Genomic DNA, 22,202 nt, shown 5'->3' with positions numbered 1-22,202 from the left:
CATTAAGCACTTGGTACTACAAGAAAAAAAAAGGAGGGAGAGAGGGGAAAAAATGCTTAGCAGAATCTAACACAGATGAATACATCCTTAGCCTATGACCTGGAGAGTCTACTCCTAGGTGTTTTATCCTATGGAAATGCATATATGTGTGTATATATACATATACATATATAAATATTCAGTAAAAGATACATGTAACACTCACAATAGCACTATTCATAATTACCTTAAGTTGAAAGAACTCAAATGTTGATACATAATAGGGGGGATAAATAAATGATGGCTTGCTCTTACAATGGGATATTATACAACCATGAGATTGAATGAACTACATCTCCCTTCATATGGTAGCATAGATGAAGCTCATGAACATAATGCTGACTGACAGAAGCCAGACACAAAAGAGTACACTTTAAAATTCCACTTACATAAAGTTCAAAGGCAGGAAAAACATCTATGGTGTTAGAAGTCAGGTCCACAGTCACCCTTGGAGAGGGAAGTAGTGAGTAGAAGGAAGCAGAAGGGGGCTTCGGGGACACTGGTTTTTATAATCTGGCTTCTGACTACACAGCTGTGTTCAGTTCATGAAAATTCATTGAGCTGAATACTTATCATATGTGCATGTTTCTGCACACATTTTACACTTCAATAAAAAGTTTCCTTTAGAAAGAAAGACTCTGTAGACTCTACATCATCCTTGAATAAAGTCCCAGTACTTCAGCCTGGCCAAAGGCCCTTTGTGACCTGGCCCCAGGCCCACCTTTCCAGGCCTCTCCCTACCACTCTTGACCTAACCCTGCCAAAACAAGCCATTGCCAATACCCACAATGCATCATGCTCTTTCATGTTCCACCATCCCCACCCAGGGCCTAAATACCCTTCCCACTTTGTCTACTTGATTAACTCTGGTTTTTTTTGGCAGGGGGTAGGGTACAGGGGATTGAACTCAGGGTCACTTGGCCACTGAGCCACATCCCCAGCCCTATTTTGTATTTTATTTAGAGACGGGGTCACACTGAGTTGCTTAGCACCTCACTTTTGCTGAGGCTGGCTTTGAACTCTCCATCCTTCTGTTTCAGCCTCTCATACCACTGGGATTACAGGCGTGTTAACTGTTTTAAAGGGTAAAAGTCCACTCAGACTTCATTCTCCATCAGGAAGTTCTCATTCTCACCCCATACAACCCAAGATGAATTGCTTCTCTGATCACCCTTAACATTCTATGTGTATTTTAACCCTTAGTATATTGCATTACTGTTGTTGGTTTACAAACCGTCTTTCCTTCCATACTGGAGAGGGTCTGAGGATGAGGATTGCATCCTTCATCTCTGCATGTAGAAATGAAGAATATCTGGTGCACTCCCAGCACACAGCAAATGCCCAAGGAACAGCAAATAAATAAATAAAGAGATTACTGAAATTTAGTTTACATCTTGATTTTGGTACAGAATTTTTCTTTACTCATTCTAGCAAGGAAAAGTTTTTGAAAAAATGGAAACTAACCTGTCACCACAGACTATACTATGCCCAAAATTTAGTTTGCAATGAGTTCTTTGTTCTCCATGAATATACATATTAAGGAAATCAAATACATATTTCTTAAAATGCACAATAGTAAAAGTGCCCATTCCCTAAAGACTATCCAACTGTACAAAATTATTGCATTCCTCTGAAATATGGGTGAAGTGTTAATGTTCTTCGTTGGCTAGAGACTCAAGGAATTCCTCTAACATCTAGATTGGCCATGTTTCTTGGTGGATCTGCCAGAAATTCCTCAGATATCCCAGTCTAGGATTTATAGACTGAGAGGCTTGTGTTATTTCAGAGGGTAGAGCTGGCTATTGTTTTACATATTAGACAAGTGAAGAAAATGTAGTGAAAACTGTGATTGGGCCCTGGGCCTAAAAAGTGACCTAGGTTGACAAGGGCCATTTTCTATGCATGTTCCAATTAGGCTTCAGCTAGACACAAGGCTAAGTAATGATCACAATGGATTCCCAACAATGTCTCTTCCTACTTCCAATTTGGGGCTTCTGTTAAGGCTCCATAATAAAAAGTCAGAAAAGCTAAGCAACTCAATAAGAGCCTATCTCTAAATAAAATACAAAACAGGGTTGGGGATGTGGCTTAGTGGTCAAGTGCTCCTGAGTTCAATCCCTGGCACCGCCCCCTCAGAAAAAAAAGGCCAGAAAAGGCCTTAATGATGGAAGGTAGGATGATAAGGATGTTGTCATGGATGATGATAATGATAAATAAGGGTGCACTGTGTGCAACAGTACAAATAGGAAACCTGACTTCAGACTGCTTATCATCTACAAAGTTAAATCAAAGGTAAAGACTAGTATCATAACTTTTAAAATATGTGTATACTCTAGATATTAAACTGAATATACTAGGCCCTTCTTTGGAGTGTTGGTTCACTCACACGTAGCTGAGGATATTTTTCCTCCCCCCACCCCATGAATAGGCTTATTTGTAATGTTCTGACTCCACCTATCTCCTTGAGTAACAGCTGATTGGACCTGACATGAATAACCGACTCAAGCTGAGCCGATAAGATGCTCTCAGTTTGCAATTGAGCCACAGGTAAACCAGTGGTCAAAATGAGAGGACTTAAGGCTGCCTGGGTAGCCATTTAGGGGCTAAAGGAGTGGAAACACAGGAAGAAGTGATCAGCATGGAGAAAGCAAAGATCCAGAAAACTATTATGGTTGGGGGTGAGGGGTAGGAGGAAAGCTCCGTTCCCCACAGCTTTCTGAGTTCTGATTCCAATTCCTGGGTTGAGATCTGATACAGTCTCTGCCCAAGTCTGGCCTGATTTTTAAAACCAAACATGTTTTTGTCTTTATTGGTTTGGGGGTGTTTCTGAGGTCCCTGATCTAGGACTTGCATGCTCTGATATTCAGGCAAGTCCCTCTTCACTCCCCTGGTACCTCTTCATTGTCATCAAAAGAGGATGAAGAAGAGAAGAAAAAGGTGAGTAAGGATTTGACGTGACAGGACTAAAGGAAGCGGCCTCAGCAGCACCCCCAGCATTTTAGCCCTGAATGTTGGGAGCTTGGGAGATGTTTATTAGTAAGGGTATTAATTTGGCTCTTTAAAAATGGAAGTTTGACACTGCGGATGATGGCATTTGAACGTCACCAATACAAAATTAAGCCTGTGGAAAATTTTAATTATGATACCTAACACAGGAAATTGCATTTATGTATGGAAACTAAATTTAGAAGCCTGGACAGATTGACAGGATCCCTCCTAAGTCCGTGTAAATAACCCATGCCAGGTGCTAGGAAGTACCCATAGCTGCAGTAGCAGAGGCTGGCAGGGCTGGCAGGGCTGGCAGGCCCCTTGCTGGCCTAGTCTCAAGGAAGAAAAAGAGTTTTTCTCTGCATAAGCCCATTTATTCAAAAGTACTATCTTCCGGGGTAGGAGGAATGAACAGTTTTTGAAAGAATCATTTTCAGGGTGGTCCCTATTCTCTCCCTGCTTTTGTGTCTGTAAACAAGGAAAGGGTGTGGACGTGACTTGGATTTGCTCTGGACAGTGTGTGCAGCCATGGTCAGAGGCAGGACCAGCAGGAAAGCGGAAGTCTGAGAGAGAGTGAGGGGAATCTCTCCAGCTTGTTCCCCACACCCATCCCACTCCTTGCTTTTAGCGTTCCCACCTTCCCATGGAGTTCCCTCTACTCGTGTCAAGCTCCAGTGACATGAAAGCTGGGGGCAGGGGCAGAAGTAGGGAATGACATTTACAGGGGTTCCATACATACATCAAGGACACTGGACTTGGATAGATGTGAATAAAGCCCTGGTACTCTCACCAGTACCTCTCTTAAACCCAGACAAGAGGGACTCTGCCCTGATTAGAACCTCTTTGGACTCTGCTCTGACCCTCCTTGACACTCACTTTAGCCCATGAAATGCTGAGTCCCCTGGGTCAAAGGAACATCTCCCTGGAGTCCATATCTCCCCCTCAAGACCATGATCCAGGAGCAGAGACTTCAGAATTTGCTGTGCTGATGGCCCTTGAGCCCATTTCCAGTGCTCTTTCAAGGCTCTTCCCAATTTCATCTTCCTTAGATTTCAGGATAGCCTAGGAACAGTGGTTTGAAGAGAGTATGGACAAGGGTTGGATGGTTCATACACAAGTGGGAGAATCCATACACAAGTTTCAGGGGTGGGTGCAGAAGGGTACCAGATCAGGAGCTAGTGCCTGACTCTGGGGTACACATCTTCATTGTGGTTACACCAAGGAGTCTGCAAACTCTTCCTTTGAATTTGGCCTTCTAGGGTGTTACGAAGATTCATCTGTCAAATTAGAAGGAGAGGGCAAATTTTATTTGACTGTTAGCCTGATATATATCTTTTGCATATTTATTCATATAGAATGTGTGCCTTTCCCAAACTCCCCAAATATTACGAGTGAATCTTCCCACCACTTCAACACTGCACAAACTTAGATGTTCCTTGGGTCTTTGAACCTCAGTTTCCTTACCTGCAAAATGAGGATGGCAATGTGAACATTTAAAGTATAATTAACTGTAATTATCATTGTGACCTTTTGGACAAGTTAATTTCTTTGGGCCTCAGTTTTCTCATCTGTCCAATGGAAGATATCGATTAATGTATGTAAAGACCTTAGAACAGTGTCTTCCCATAGTAAATGCTATGTAAGTGGTAATTGTTGTTATTGTCCACCACCCAGTACCACCACCTGGCTGGCTGGATTTCAGGAAACAGCATATGCAGCATGTAGGTCAGAGTGAGGCATACCTCTGCCATATTTCTGAGCTTATTTAAGATTTGCCTCATACTCTAGACACATCCTGTGATTACAAAATCCCAACCAGACTTCTTAGGAAGCATGAAGCCCTGTTCCTGCTTCCAACTGCGACTGTTACTTTAGCCAAGTGTAATCTGATGAATACAAACTAAGAGTTCTGTCCTGGGATAACCCCCATTCTTGTGTCTAAAGGGCTTTGAGATCCACTCAGAAAGGTGCAAAACAAATCTTACATCTCTGGGCAGAGCCAAGGTGGTGGCAGAGTGTGAGGAATGGGGGAGGGGTGTTGGCTCCTCTCCTGAGATCCACTGATTGCCATTCTTCACTGTGGAAGAATTTCTGCAGCCCTGTGCATTGGCAGGCTCTCAGGCCTGGGTAGGGGTTTGGAAATTAACTTGAAATATCAATTTTGTAAATATCTAGAGAGAGTGGAGCCTCCCTAAGAGGAGACTTGATAACACAGAAAGACCTATAAACCATAAGAAGCTATGAAGTTTTTCCCAGACATACCCCCGGTTCTTTCTACTATATAGCTCTGCCTCTGTGGGTCAGCAGCTGTCTCCTGTTCAGCACCCAAGGTCCCCATGCCTGGGATCGCCAACGGCAGCTTAGACACCAGAGCTCTCCCTGTAACTTGGAGTAAAACTTAAGAAGGGTACCAGGGAGGCCACTGGCCCACTGGTAAGCATCAAGCACCCAGACCCTCACCTGCAGTAGCATCCACTCCTCAAGGACCAGTGGCAGGCAGGTTTGCCCAGGTCCCCAGCCCTGTATGCACATTTCACCTTAGGAATGTTATATTCCTTATTCAAATTAAGATAAAAGTAAGATTAGCATATGATATTACACCTATTCAAATATTTTCATTTTTAAAACCCTTAAGGAAGCCTTAAGTCAAAGAAAATTAGATCTACCTGTGTGATTTCAGACAACAGTCTAAATTTGGAAATTTTTGTCAGAGAGTGGTTCTGGGAAATGACAGTCCTTTTCTGAAGTCCCCTCATCTTGGAATCCATTTTTTTCAGTCTTCAAGTTTTGTGGCCTGTGCCTTCATGTATGATGTTAGGGATCAATTTCACTTGTTCACTGGCATCACTGTGGCTTAGAGCCGTTTGTACAACTATTCCGTGGGACTCATGAGCAGTGACTGTTAACTGTCTCATGGCTACGGTTTCCATCAGCACCTTTACTTTGGAGTTCCCTTCCCCTTATGGCCAACAGTTCTGAGTTCTGGGGTTGGTCACTGACTGGTCCCTGACCACCTTTTATTTGTGTTTGGTGGTTCTGATCACATACTAGTACTCATACACCATAGGAATGGGACCGTTTTTACATACAGGAATGAGGAAAAGCAGTATCACGGTGTTGCTCTGATTGGCTTGAGCCTCGAAATTGTTTCTAAGATCATATTTGATGCAGGATGTAAATATGTATGTTGGTTTGCATGCTGTGTTGAACAAGCCCCACAATAAATTATAAACAACCTTGTGACACATTTCTTGTGTGGGTGGGTGTGGCATGCGTACTGGGGATTGAACCCAGTGGTGCTTGAGCACTGAACCACAGCCCAAGCCTTTTTTTTATTTTTTATTTTTATTTTTTTTGAGACAAGGTCTCACTAAGTTGCTTTGGGCCTTGCTAGGTTGCTGAGGCTGGCTTTGAACTTGCAATTCTCCTGCCTCAGCCTCCTGAACTGCTTGTGACATTTCTTAATGGGAGTAGTTGCTATGTGTGACTAGTAACTACTTTTGAAAGAGTTAAACATCTGAGCTAATTAAATTCCTCTGCAAAATTTGAAAAACAAATTAAGTAATCATGGCACAAGCACTCAAATCAGAAAAATTTTTGTTGTTGAGGGTTGTTTTGTTTTGTATTTTATAACTAGTGGGAGTAGGGAAACATCCAATCTGATTATTAAGATTCAGTCAAAATCTCTAGTTATTAGACCCTTTTAGAAAATAATGATGTCCCACACAGATGATTGACAAGGATGAATATCCTTGTGGTACAATTAAGTTAACATATATATGAATACTGACTGTTTGTTGGGTGGTATAGGATGAGTCTGTAAGTCCAGGGTGTGTGGGCTGGAACATTGTAAGCCTGTGCTCTGGGTGTGTCCATGAGGCAGCAGAATCAGTTTTCTCAACTTTCTGTCTAGGAAACCTGATTAGTTAGTTACTGAGGAGCTGAACCAAAAACTATGATAGTCCATGTGTTCCACCCATGATACCCCATTTCAATGAATGTATCAGCAGTATAATAAACCATATTCTGTGCCAGCTTTTCTCTACTCAGAAGTAAACAGTGATATTGTTAGTTTATTTCCCGTGGAGGAAAAGTTTTGATTCCACCCTGAATGCACCTTTGTTTGTAGAGCTGTTTTCCGGTTTCTCTTATCATAATATTTCAGCTGTAACTTAACAAATGGACTGTGTATAGGAGGGATCTGCCCCAACCAAGTCAGAGTGTGCTTAATCTACAGCACACTTTGAGGCAGATCCACGATTAGTAATTAGAGCACTTAAAATTGGCAGGGGGTGATTTTTATTCCATTTAATATCATCTACTGGGGAAAAAATGCAGATGAGAAGAATAGCAATGGTGAAACAAAATTAATATGGCTATATTATGTAACAACCATAACAGTTGCCATGTGACATTTGTGTTTCCTTTTACAAATAACTGCATGGTTTTTTTTTTTTTCCCTTTGAATATGCATTTTATTCTTGAGTCCAGCAGCAGTCAAACCTTAAAGATCTGAGACAGCCCATTGATTTCTGCCCCTTTAAAACATTATCTCTGCCCAGTGCCATTGTGTATTGATTTCATAGTTTAATGCTCAGTGTTTATTTCCCTACCTCCCATTTCTTAACTGTGTGAGTTCATTTCTCTCTTCCCTATTTCTTGGCTATGTTGGGGGCTGGGAATAGATAGCTACTTTCACCTTCATGAAACATCTCATGAAACATAGGTGAGATCAAATTCTGAGAAAATAAATCCCAACTCCCTCAAAGCAAATATGAAAATGCTTTATTATTGGAAACTGAATGTATCCAGGTTTACTGGCAAATACAGCCTCAGGGGATCAGAAATCAAAGATTTATTCTCTTGTTTCTTTCTATAGAGTTGTCCATATATTAAACAAGGAAGAACTTCATCACTTCTGGGCCAGGGTGTGAGGCAGAACTTAGAGGGGGTAAGAGTTAATTGTGTGTCCTAAATGGAGCTGGGGGTGCTGTACCTTGTGCATCCAGCTAACTAATCTTTAATTTTTGTACCAGGCACAGAGCCAGAACCTCCAGTTATTAACCAGGATAAATGATTAAGGAGAACTTTGTAAAACTGCTGAACATAACTCACTATCACTAAATATAGGAATCTCTGGAGCCAGCTCTCTTGCTCAGATGAAAGGCAGTGATAAGATCCACATTATGAGAGAAGGAATCCAACTTGGTTAGGATAGGACAGACAAAACAAAAACAAAGAATCTTTTTGTTTGGAAAGATATCCAAAGATTGAACTTAGGCCCATTGTGCACCTAATATTGCAACCTGCTGGCTGGCTCTGAGCAGCCATCCAAATGAATCCTGCAGCTCAGGGGGAGAGAAAATTAAGTGGACAGAGCCTACCCTTCTGAAGATGGTCTTCTTATCAGAGCTTTCTGAGAACTTCTGGAATAATGAGTTCCAAATTATGAACAGCCATAGGGGGGAAATATTTGGCTACCTGTGGGCATTACTTATCTGCAACCTGTTTCTAGCTTCAGAACAATTTCTGCTTCTAACTTATAACTCACCATAGCCCAGGAGTTTAAGAATCTTATATTAAGGTATTTTAATGTAGGTTTTTTTTTTTTTTTTTTTAATCTTCTTGAAAGAAAATTACTACAGAGAAAACTTTTTTTTTTTTTTTTTTTTTTTCCCTTTTTGGGCAGTACTGGGGATCAAATCCAGGGTCTCATGTATGCTAATTAAGTGGTCTACCACTGAGCTACATTCTTATAGCCCCTTTTATTTTTGAGATAAGAATCTCAGTATTTGCTGAGGCTGACCTTGAACTTGTGATTCTCCTGCCTCAGCTTCCTGAGTAGCTGGGATTACAGGCATGCCCACTATACATGGTGAGAAAACATTTTTAAAATACCACTTTCTGGTTATACATACAGTGTACTGTGCAACTATACGTGTATGAGAGCATAACATACTTTACCCTTACTTAGAGCTTGGACTCCAGCAGGTGTCTTGGCCCTGATTCCTACATGGAAGATCCAAAGAGCAGTGTCTGAACATCGCTTTTCTCTGAGTTTGATAGACTTTGGAACATGTTTCACAGAATGTTATTTTGGGTTCCAATTAACTAGAAAAAAATTATTACACAAATGGAGAAGAAATGGCTAATTTCTATAATATGAAAAAGAGTCTTACAAATCAATAAAAAGAGAATAAACAACCCAATAAGAAAATAGGCAAAAAGATACTTACAGTTCAGGGAAAGGAACAAAAAAACAGGAAATAGACATATGAAAATATAACCCACCTCACTCACAGCTTAAAAATTCAAGTTCAAATGGTGATGAGATAGCAGTTTTCACTTCCAGTTGGCACAGATTAAAAAGAATGGAAAAACCAGGATGTGAGGAAACTGTCACTCATGCATGGTTGGTGAGAGTGTTAATTGGTATAATGTTTTATGTTGGCAATTTTGTAATATCCATTAAAATCGACCTCCTAAATTTTACTTCTAATGTAACCTAAGGAAACAATTAAAAACACAAAGACAAATGTACACACACCACAGTTGCTAAAACTGCTAAAAACCGGAAGCAAACCACTAAAAAGAATGTGGTAGATCTATATGTATTTCGTTCCAAAATACAGCAAGCAGCTGTAAAGAGAGCAAGTTATAAAAATGACATAGAAAATTTTTGCTATATACATAGCAAGAAAAGTCTTATGGCAGCCAGGCACAGTGGTACATGCCGGTAATCCCAGCAGATCACAAGGCTGAGGCAGGAGGATCTCAAGTTCAAAGCCAGCCTCAGAACTTAGCAAGGCCCTAAGCAACTTAACGAGACCCTGTCTCAAAATACTAGTTATGTCTAAGAGTTGGTATTTTAGAGTACCTTCCATTTATGCCCTATGCATTTCTATGATAGTTGATCATATATCAAAGGTAAAAATGAAAATAATTTTAAAAGTAAGCACAACCATGTTAAGATAATTGCCATGTTGTTTTTTTACTAAACATGGTAAATCTAAATAACATAGGAAACAACAGTCAGATAAATCCTTTGATATTTTATAAATTTATCAATGTTATAAAAAATGAAGCCAGGGAGAGTGTTCTAGATTAAAAACAACTAAAGAGACAGGTGCAGTAGTGCACATCTATAGTCCCAGCAGCTCTGGAGGCTGAGGCAGTAGGATTACAAGTTCAAAACCAACCTCAACAATTTAGCGAGGCCCTCAGCAACTTAGTAAGACCCTGTTTCAAAATAAAAAAATAAAAAGGATTGAGGATGTAGCTCAGTGGTAAAGCATCCCTGGGTTCAATCCCCAGTACCAAAAACAAAAAACAAACAAACAAACAAAAGCTAAAGTTACCAGACAGTTAAATACAATATGTGATCTTTGCATTATGAATTCACAAACACAAAAAGACATTATGAAGGACCTTATTGAGACACAAGTGCACTCATGAATCTAGGTGTCAGAGTAGTATTTCTAGGATTATATTCTAGGAAATGCTAGCATCAGAAGTGCCTCTTGAACTGGAAATATGCTTCTCCATGCTAGATATTCCCATGTGTACATTATCTCATTTAATCTTGATTATTTATAGGAGAGGAATGTGATTTTCTATCTAGGCCAAGCTCTTAATTATTTCTATGATTGTTGAGGAATGCCAATATATTCATTTCTAGAATATCTTATTTGGTTTCACAGATTTCCAATTATTAACTAGATACCCACTATGATTTATTTTAAAGGTGGAGAATTTCTGAGGTGGGGGAGATCTTGAAGATCACAGGAGGTCAACTGCCCTCATTTTACAGATGAGTAATTGGACACCAATGGGCTGGGTGACATACCCATAATCAGCTGGAAGGAGAACTGGTTTTTGGAAATCTTGTATCATATTCACTACTCTTATCACAAAACTATTAAGATCTATTTAACCCTTACTGAACATCAACAATGGACCAGCCCTCATAATGGCCTGCCCTGAGAAAGGCCCTTCTGGATATAAAAAGGCTTAACATTGAGGAGGAATTACATGATAATCCTCAAGGAACAAAGGGCCTCCAGCTCCTAGCACTTGTAATCATGCAGGCAGTCTGCCGAGTCCAAGCCAAACCAAGAATGGCCTTTGCTTGACTTTTTTGTTACATAAGAAAGCACAAGGAATTCAAGCCAACACTTTTTTCTCCTAAAAAAAAAAAAAAAAAAAAAAAAGAGAGACAAAGCAAACTGACTGCTTATGGAAGATGGATAAGAAAATAATTATAATTTCTTTATCCTCCTAATAAACATTTCCCTCATAGCTCATTCCCAGTAGGCCTCAACCTATCTGGTAGAATGATGGGGGAAGAGATTAAATCAATTGGCCTTTATAAAATGTGTGTACCTCTTTCTCTATTGGACGAAAACTCCAGATTTACACAGCCTTTGTTTTCTATCTTCTTTTGAGAATAATCTGGCGATTTACATGGTGTGTTATAAGAGATCAAACAGCACTTCTTCCCGAAACAATTTATGCGCACACCTTAGGGGCCAGTGGAATGCTTCCCAATGCTGATGGCCAGAGTATGACTTTGCCTCCCAGTGGCACAGATATTGGAGGGTAGGGCAGGCAAAGCTCTCTAGAGAGTGCAGAGAGCCCCAAAGGTGAACGAGACCAAGGTTTGTGGAGGTAAGTCCAAGTCTAAATAACTGGAAGACTTTATACAACCTCCATTTAAAGACTATTGAGATTGGGGCTGCAAAGTCAGGAATTTGGAATTGAATGGAAATGAGCTTATAGCACATACAGGTTAGGGCCAGGAAAGGGAGTCTCTTGGGAAATAGCCTCCGACGCTAGCTGGCATGGGTGGTTTGCCATTTGTGGCTAGCAGGGCCTGGCGTCGTGACTTGGCTGAGATGGCTAGGATCAGGTAGACTCTACAGATCAGTGAACCACAGCTGAGGGCACCAGCATCTGGAGTAAAAACTCCATCCTCACCTCCGAGGGAGCAAGGAAAGTATAAAGTCACTGACACAGCCATTGTTGGTCCAGTCATCAAGTCTGACAAATTGAAGGCAGAGCAAGAATCTAAGCAGAAAGCTAGGGAGAATAGTCAGCCAAGCTGGTCAGTTACAGGAGTATAGTACAGTGCTGGGGCTAGGGACAGGAAGAGTGATACCAAGACCAAGGAGTAGTACAGCCACTCTTTATTCTGTTCCTGCTACTCTGAATGTATATGTATCTTGTGATCATGAAAGTATCACTGGAAATTTATTTACTGTTTCCTTGCAATTGGCTGAAAGTATAAAGCAGAAAGAAGTTTGCTTATGGGAAGAGTATGTCTCCGTAAATAGGAAATACTATTGGAGACTTCCAGAATTTTAAACATACAGCCTGTATGCTGAGGCAGTATAGAGGGAGGGATATAACAACAAGGATTACTTCATGATCAGCCGTACTGAGCTCTCCAACTGACTGGGTAAGACAAGGAGCTTAAATTTGGGGAAGGATGTACAGTGTTAGCTTAGCTGAGAGTCCTATTAGCTAAGCCCAGACACGTTTGTGCTTTAACTCCAAGGAAACGGAAGGAGGAAGCTCAGTGGTATAGTTTGAATCTGGGGTGTCCACTAAAGGCCCATATGCTAAACACTTGGTTGCCAACTCGTGGGAGTTATTAGGAGGTGATGGAACCTTTAGGAGGTGGTGCCTTATGGAAGGAAGTAGGTCATGGGAAATGTGCCCTTGGAAGAGATATTAGAACCCCAGCCCCGTCCCCTCTCTTTGCTTCCCAGCCACCATTAGGTGAGCAGCTTTGCTCCACACTGCACTCCTAATCACGAGGATCCACCTCACTTCATCTCACCCAATGGAGCCAACCCACCATGGACTGAAACCACCAGAACAGTGACCCCAAATAAACCCTTCCTCTCGTTAAATTGTTTATTTTAGTATTTTGTCACAGTAACACAAAACTGGCTAACACATTTGGGTACTAGGGAAGGAGGGGTTCTCAGCAGGAAGTCTGAGAACTCTAGGCACCAACAGAGCAGAAGAGAAAGAGAGACTCTTATCAGTGTTTCAGAGTCTACTCAGAATGGCAGGGAGCAGGGCCCAGCTTGTGGGATGCCAGTATGCCTCTCTTTACCCCCACCTCAACCACAGTGGCTCAGCTCAACTTGTCTTTATGACGCATATCGGGTTTCTGTGATTTTCTTTCCTTTGGTTTTTGGAAAACCACCACACTTTACCAGCAGTGGTCAAAGCTGTCCATGCTGTTAATTTTATATTTGATGCTATCATGGTTATCATGCAGGAACCCCTCCTCAAGGAGTTTAGAGTCTCTCTCTGGAAAGACCAGTGTTATGCAGTGGCTGAAAAGAGAGAACAATACAGGGTGGGACTTAACTGAGTGTTAAGTGATGTGTTACAGGCTGCAAGTGACTCACTTTAGAAAACGAGATCCCTGAGTTGTGGGAGGCAGAGGAACACGCCAAAAAAGTGCAGAAATTTCTACCCACCCTCACTCCCCAAAATGTGGAACCTGAGCTGAGCCTTAAAGGAGAAGTTGAAGAAGTGGGGAGGGCATTCCAATCTGTGTGAACAGCATGAGCAAAGGTAGAGAGATAGGGATGCTCAGGGCCAGTTTGGGAAACTATAAATAGAGAAAAACATATGGATGATTGACAGCATTCTCCAATTTTAAGTACTTCTTCAGACTGTATCCTGAGCAAGGACAATTTCCTGTAGTTTATAAATAGACCCCAGTTATTTTAATAGAACTATACAATTGATGATCATTCCTGGAATGTTCCATGGAAACTTCAGTATTCCAAGAGCCAGGAGAAAATGTATAAAGAGGTAAGAAATGGTCCAGAATGTGAAACACCCTCAATACACGCTAAAAGAAGTTTATACTTTCATGTTCCTAACCAGGCACTTGCCTCTCTCTCCCTTACTCCCTTTTCTACCTCCTGGTTTTGTTCCTGATACACCACACAGAATGCCTAGGGCTTCTGAAAGATCTGGAATAGAAATTGGGAGATAAAGAAACAAGCGCAAGAGATGAAGTCATTTGTCTGAGCTCACAGGGAAGGTGGTGCCACAGTTACAATTCAGGTTGGCCATCTCAAGTCTCCTTTAATCCATGATCTTGAACACAGAATTTCTTATCCTCTAATAACCTAGGAAGTCATCAGAGTCACACAGAATTTCAGTTTCCCTGATTCCTAGAATGCAAACCCTATCACTAGGTTGGTATATTCCACAGGTTGGGGGACCCAGTTACCTCTACTTGAGAAACATTCCAATGCATTCGTACATGTTATATGTCGCCCAAAAGAAGGATATTTGTATTGCTAGTTGTGTTGGTAGTTGAGTAATTAAATTAATTTGTATTTTATGTGCAATTAGCATCATTCTTTATTCTCCTGCCCTCTTCTATTTTCCAATCTATCTTGCTAGCATTCGTAACACTAATATAGTGTTCACTGTGGTTTAAGGAAGATTATAAATGAACAATTCTTTTTTATTTGAATTTTCCCTTTGAGTTCCTGATACTATAGTCTTAAGGCAAAAATGAAACAATGATAGCCCAAATATTTTACTGTCCAATCATAATACAGTTGGTAAAATAGAAGGCCTGTATGTTCATAGTTTTGAGTGATTAAAATTAGGTTTTCAGAGCAATAACAGCAGCAAAGTATAAGCAAAAACTTTCCTAGGAAAAACACCTAGCAGTCAATCCTATCTTTCATCAGAAAAGATCACTATCAAACATCTCCTAAACTATGAACTAACCCTACTATGAGTGATTGTACATGTTTTTGCAAGAGTTTAGAGTTGTGTCTAAGTCTTTACCCATATTTCAGCTTTCTAAATAAAAATTGGCATCAGTATCATTTTCATCCTTACAATGAGGTCATTTTATGATGCAATAAAACCACTACCAATAGTATTTCTGCTCATTCCAATATTCTTCCCCATGCCCCCAAATTCTGAAATTACTCCTGGAATTGAAAAGAAAGTTCTACCTAATTTATCAAATGCAATAATAACTACCTAGAAAAATGTCCTTTAATGGACAGAATTTGTAGACAAAGAATAATGATTTCATGTCTTTAAGATTTTCAGAATCCTATTTAATAACAAAGGTTTTACTTAGTTGGGCCATATGATGTGTAGTAGAAGTTTTACATTTCCTGAGGACTTTCAGAGGAAGAGGGTAAAATTTTTTTTTTTTTTTTGGACAGACTGTATTTTATAGTGATATGCTACAACATTTGATTAACAGGAAGATAAGTTCACAGACATCATATAGGCAAATTGTCCTACATATGTTTTGTGGTTCCCAACGTCTTTACCTTGGGGTATGAAAAAATTAGGATGGAAACTAGGTGATTTCTACTTTAGAAATCAAATCAGGTTTTTCCATTTGATACCAAGCAAAAATTAAATTTTTTTTTTTTTTTTAAATTCACATGCACTCAAAGACAAAACAAGACAACCCACCACTTTTCTGAGATGTGGAAGTCTGGATAACTTCTCTTTTGTGCTGCCTTCAGGAAGAAAGGTTCAAGTGCCCTCTCATATTTGGGTGTTATACATCTGTAAAGCATGCAAATACACACAGGGAAATATGCCTCTCCTTCCTTTCTCCAGTACAATCTATTTAGGCTTTTAGGAAAGTTTTTGGCTAAAATTAGCTTTGGAAATGAGAGATGCACCATTCACTTCTTGGTAGATTTATGTAGTATGGAAGCATATTAAGGTATCTAAGCATATCTACAGTTAAAGGCAGGCCTAACTTTGCTTATCTTCATATTTCTTGAGCTTAGTAGACCACAGAACTCTGTTCCCCTCTAGGTTGTGCACTTGTGGGCCACTTTTAGATAACGTGGGCCTGAGCACAAGCACTGGTTTTTCAATCAGACCCAGGGGGCTCAGCACACTCTTTGTCACTTGATAGCTTTGAGACTGGGCAAGTGCTAGTGTCTTTATCTGAATGATGGGGGAAATAATATCAATGTAATCTATCTATATATTATACAATCTACATAACATCTATATAATGGAATTCTATGCAGTTATAATGATTAAAAAAAAAGAAGGAGGGGACTTCACAAGTGCTGATGAGGAAAGATCTCTAGGATGTATTAAGTGAGAAAAACAAGGGGCAGCATAGTGTTTGTAGCATGCTACCTGTTGTATACAGAATGGAGATAAATAATAAAAATATTTGGTTTTGTCTATATATGCCTAAAAAACACTGGACACAAGCCAGGTGAGATGGAACATGCCTGTGAACCCAGCAGCTCAGGAGGCTGAGGCAGGAGGATTGAAAGTTCAAGGCCAGCCTCAGTAACTTAATGAGACCTTGTCTTAAAATGAAAAAAGGACTGGGGATGTAGTTCAGTGGTAAAGTGCTCTGGGTTCAATTGTCAGTACCAAAAAAATCCAAAAAACAAAAACAAACAAACAAACAAACAAAAAACCCAAAACACTGGACCCTGGAAGAGTACATAAATCTTTTAAAAAATTTAAAGTGTGGTTACCTACAGGGAATAGGGGCAGGGTAAATGGGGACAGGATGGGAGTGAGATGAATGGGGTACATATCTTTTAATATATTGTGTTGGGGGGGGGTACTGGGATGAACCCAGGGGCACTTTACCACTGAGATACATCCCCAGATTTTTGTTAGCCAATAAAATAAAAGTTGCTGAGGTGCTTGCTAAATTGTTGAGACTGGCGTTGAACTTGAGATCTTCCGCCTCAGGCTCCAGAGTGGCTGGCGTTATAGGCATATGCCACCATATCTGACCTTAATATCAATTTGATTTTTTAATAATGGGAATATATTGTCTAGTCAAAGAAAACTCTAAAATTAAAAGGGAGATCTTTGTGAAAGTATTCTTAACAAAACAGATGTTTCTCTTGTTGATTTCAGTTTTTAGAGGGGCTAGAGACAAACTAAGGAATGATTTATTAATTTATTGCTACAGCTTTGTATTAGGGTACAATTCTTATGGTAGTTGTCCCTGGAAAGGTGAAACTCTGGCAGTTAAGGTATTACTGGAGTTTTCTTCTCAGGTGGGCCACATTGCTCTCTAGTTCTTGCCTCCTGATTCTGATGGTTCAGAAAACGGAAGCCACCATCCACCCAGGATGTAGCTGATGATTGTGTGAGAGGCCAGTGGTAGCAGTACCAGCATTCCTATTCTTTCTGGACCATCTGGGAGCACTCAGTTGGAGGGAGGAGAAGGGTCAAGTCAAGCGAATTCTCAAATCTCTTGGAGGGCAAATAAACAGAGGAACTGGAGAAGGTTGCTTCCCTTCTTAAGGACGGCTAAAGCTGGTATGGCCTACATCAATAAGAAGACACAGTTCAGAGAATGCTTTGGGGTAACTTTTTTAGTTTTCCCATAGAATCTATGCTCAGCATAAATCTTCCGACCCAATGGGTGAAATCCCAGGTTCTCAAATCCTGTTAACCCATAAAAAAACTTGAACTGATAAATATTTTTCCTCCTCCTACAGAGTCCCTAGCAATTTGAAATCCAGTGAATGATTCCAGCTTGCTTGGTCCAAGGTCCTCTTTTGGAGAGAATCTTGAAAGTGTAAATGACTTGCAGCTGAGACAGGCCCATACTTACCCTGCATGTGTTGCATTAAACCCTAGCACTCCTGCTTGGCGGCTCCTGGGAAGGCTTCAGAAGAGCTCTTCAAAGCAGAGCTCATAAAAACAAACATCCCCCACCTCCACCCCCATCTCCTGTCCCCTCCAGAAAACAAACAACAATACTGCTCTGTTCACCAAACACAAGGAGAATTTTCTGTTTAAAAGTTTTTTGTTTTTTCTTATTCCATATTGGCAGCACTTATTAAGAAGCGGATGACTTTCAAGTTGGGCTGTTTGAAACATAAGTACACAAGAGTCCAGGTGCTTAAAAATTTTCAAACTCTGATATATCCCTACAGCCTTCATCTAAAAACATATTTTTAAAAAATTTATTTAAACTGTGTAGTTTTAAAAAATATCTTTGACCATATATTTTGAGTAATTATGTAAGTAAATATTTAAGATCCCATTTTCCTTTTCAAACTCTTGGAAATAGCTTCAATGTCAGATAGACCTGCATTTGGTTTCTTTTTTCCTCACTTCCTACCTGTAAGACTTAAAGCAAATAACCCAACTTCTTTTTATACCTTAGTTTCCTTATTAGTAAAATGGGGATATCTACCATATAGATTAACTGTGAAGATTAAAGAGTGCATGTAAAGTCCTGAGCAGAGTGTCTGTACATATATAGTAAAAAAGAATAATGTTCAAACAGTAATAATAATAATAACAATTATTATACTTTGTCTTTCATTTAGGAAAATGCTTATCAATGGAAATTTGTAATGTTTCTTCATTTTTTAAACACTTTAAGGATGCCCATTTTAGTCTTAAATAAGAACCTTTTCTTTAAAATTAAACTGTTTTTCAGAAGAACTCAAGAGAAGAAAGTAGCCTGCAAATCATGAGAAACAGGTAAGGAAAGAACTTGGATACCCAGACAGTCTTGGTGTTTCAACTTTTTTTTTTTTTTTTTTTTTTTTTACATCCCTATCTCTGAGAACAGAACATAATATTTATGGTATGATCATATATCTAAATCCACATTTGAGGGCAAAGGACGAGAAATGAAGTTATCCCAACATCAAGCTTATGATCAAAGGGGCACAGTGGCCAGAATAAGTTCTTAATCTGGATGGAGGCATTTTCCCTCAAACCAGTGACCTATTAGACTTCATTTTCTTAACCTTTTGCCTTCTCAACCTATATTATCCAATATAGGTTAGACACTGGTCAACATGGTTATTTGACATTAAAATGTGACCAGAGTGGCGAAACTTTTAATGTTACTTAATTTTACCAGGGACTTGGGCATGCTAGGCAAACACTCTACCACTGAGCTATACCCTTACCCCTAATTTTACTTAATTTAATCAATTAAAATTTTAATTCGAAGATTGGTTCTTGGTTCAATATTGATTCTTGGTCCATACTGTCAAGTATGTTTGGAGCAAATTGGGTAATGAATGTATTTGCTTTAACTATAAATTTTATGAAATCTACCTACACATCAGATTTCAGAGACTTAGTTAAAAAGAATATAAAATATCTCAGTTTTTTAAATATTGATAGGTTGCAATGATACTATCTTGGACATAATGGGCAAGAAAAAATCTATTTTAAAAATTAATTTCACCTTTTTATTTTTTTTCATGTGGCTCTTGGGGAAAAAATGTAATTACATATGTGACTTGCATCATATTTCTCTTGGACATTGCTGTTCCAGACATTGTCAGTGAGGTCCTCAGTAATTGGAAACCTTAACTGTTTAGGCTTAAGAAAACTGAAGAAAGACAAGTAGAATTTGGAATGTGCCACAAAGCAATCACTCCAAAACAAGGCCCAACTTCCCAGGCTTCTCATGGCGCCCCATGACGATGGGCTCAGTGGCTGTGGGTGGCAAGTCATGATGCTTTTCTGAGACCAGAAGGCAGCTCAAGGAAAAGTCACTGCCTTCGAACAGACCTCACCTCACCCTCCCCCAGTTTGACATAGTTTGCTGGTCAATATAAAGGATTCCAGAAAAGGGACAGATTCATGCCAAGAATTCATTCAAGAAATTGCAGAAATTCATAGGCCGATGAATAAGAAATTGAAATCACATTCCCCCAGAGTTCACAAGAGCCACATGAAAAAAAAATAAAAAAGTAAAATTAATTTTTAAAATAGATTTTTTCTTGCCCATTATGTCCAAGATAGTATCATTGTAACCCATCAATATTTAAAAAATTGAGATATTTTATATTCTTTTTAACTAAGTCTCTGAAATCTGATGTGTAGGTAGATTTCATAAAATTTACAGTTAAAGCAAATAGATCTGTCACCCAGTTTGCTCCAAACATATTTGATAATATGAACCAAGAATCAATATTGAAACAAGAACCAATTTTAAATCAAAATTTTAATTGATTAAATTAAGTAAAATTAGGGGTAGATGTGTAGCTCAGTGGTAGAGTGTTTGCCTAGCATGCCCAAGTCCCTGATAAAAGTAAGTAAAATTAAAAGTTTAGCCACTCCAGTCACATTTTAATGCTCAATAACTATGTTGGCCAGTGGCTACTATATTGGACAATATAGGTTAAGAAGACAAAAGGTTAAGAAGGTGAAGAAAAGATTAAGATGTTGAAAGAAAACAATACACAGGATCAAGGGAAAGAAGAGTTGGTTCTTTGAAAAGATAAAAAAGATTGACAAATCTTTAGCAAAACTAACCAAAAGAAAGAATGAGAAGACACTAATCAAAAGGATCAGCAATAAAAGAAGGAGGTATCATCACAGACCCTTCTGAAATCCTAAGGATTGTCACAACCTACTTTGAAAATTTATATTCTAATAATCTGGAAAATCTGTAAGACATTCAGAAATTTCTAGACACATAGGACCTGCCAAATTGAATCAGGAAGATGTAGAAAACCTAAACAGACTAATATGAGTAATGCAATTGAAACAGCAATAAAAAGTCTTTCAAAAAAGAAAAACCCAGGACCTGATGGATTCTCAGCTGAGTTCTCCAAGACCTTTACAGAACAACTAACACCAATCTTTTTCAAATTATTCCATAAAATTGAAGGGGAGAGAATACTCCCAAATACATTTTATAAAGCCAGTATAACCCTAATACTAAAATCAGACAAAGACACATCAAGGAAAGAAAACTACAGACCGACATCCCTGATGAACATGGATATAAAAATCCTTAAAAATATTGGCAAAACATTCAAAAACACATCGAAAAGATAATACACCATGATCAAGTGGGTTTTACTCCAAGGATGCAAGGTTGATTCAACATATGCAAATCAATAAATGTAATTCACAGCTTAAACAGAATTAAGGACAAATATCACATGATCACTTCAATAGATGCAAAAAGGCTTTGGATAAAATTCAACATCCAATCATTCAAAAACACTGGAGAAGTGAGGGAGGAAGGAACTTATCTCAACATCATATAGGCCATATATGACAAACCCAAAGCCAAAATCATACTTAATGGACAAAAACTAAAAAAAATTTCAATAAAATCAAGAACAAGACAAGGCTGTCTACTCACGCCACTCCTATTCAATATAGTCCTCAAAAACATTAGCCAGAGTGATCACACAAAGGAAGTCAAAGGAATTCAAACAGGAAAAAAAGTCAAACTATTTCTGCTGATGATATAATCCTATATATAGAAAAGTCTACCAGAAGACTTTTAGAACTTATAAATAAATTTAGCAAAGTAATAGAATATAGGATCAACACTGATAAATCAAGAGGTTTCCTGTACTGCACCAGTGATTTGGTTGAGAAAGAAATCAGGAAAACTATCCTATATTCACAATGACCTCAAAACAAACAAACAAATAAAAAACAATCTTGGGAATTAATCTAACCAAAGAGGTAAAGAACTCTACAATGAAAATTACCGAATGCTGAAAAATACAGAATGTTCATGGGTAGGTAGAATTAATATTGTCAAAATGGTTACACTACCAAAAGCAATATACAGATGCAATGCAACTCCCATCAAAATACCAATGACATTCTTTACAGAATTAGAAAAAAAAAAAAAAACAATTTTTAAATTCATTTTGAAGAATAAGAGACCTAGAATACCCAAAGCAATACTAAACAAGAAAAGTGAGTAAGGAGGCTTCACAATATCTGATCTGAAATTATACTACAAGAGCTATAATAATAAAACCAGCATGGTATTGGCATCAAAATAGTCATGAAGACAAACAGAACAGAATAGAAGACACAGAGATACACATACCTATTGCCATCTGATTTGACAAAAGGTGACAAAGGTGAAAAAAATATATTTTGGAGAAAAGACAATCTGTTTAACAAATGGTGCTGGGAAAACTGGATAGCTATCTGTAGAAAAATGAAACTAAACCCCTATCTCTCATCCTGCAAGAAACTCAAATTGAAATGGATCAAAGACTTAAGAACTGGACCAGAAACTTTACCACTGCTAAAAGAAAACGTAGGGTCAACACTCCATCATATAGGTGCTGGCACTGACTTTCTTAATAAGACCTCTGAAGCATAAGAATTAAAGCCAAGAATCAATAAGTGGGATGCCAACA

At 38.9% G+C, this 22,202-nt stretch overlaps 1 long non-coding RNA gene across 1 annotated transcript in view; it reads right to left on the bottom strand.

Annotated features, from left to right (window-relative positions):
• Window positions 1-240: 240 nt before the first annotated feature.
• Window positions 241-22,202, bottom strand: part of LOC306643916 — a 29,010-nt gene continuing 7,048 nt past the window's right edge. Inside the window, exon 3 of the long non-coding RNA XR_013759121.1 lies at window positions 241-4,304. This is a non-coding gene — a long non-coding RNA (uncharacterized lncRNA). The remainder of the gene's footprint in view (window positions 4,305-22,202) is intronic.

This window comes from Sciurus vulgaris, assembly GCF_902686455.1.
Source record: "Sciurus vulgaris genome assembly, chromosome: 14".
In the NCBI taxonomy this organism is placed as follows: domain Eukaryota; kingdom Metazoa; phylum Chordata; class Mammalia; order Rodentia; family Sciuridae; genus Sciurus; species Sciurus vulgaris.
This window is presented reverse-complemented; position numbering and strand designations above follow the sequence as displayed.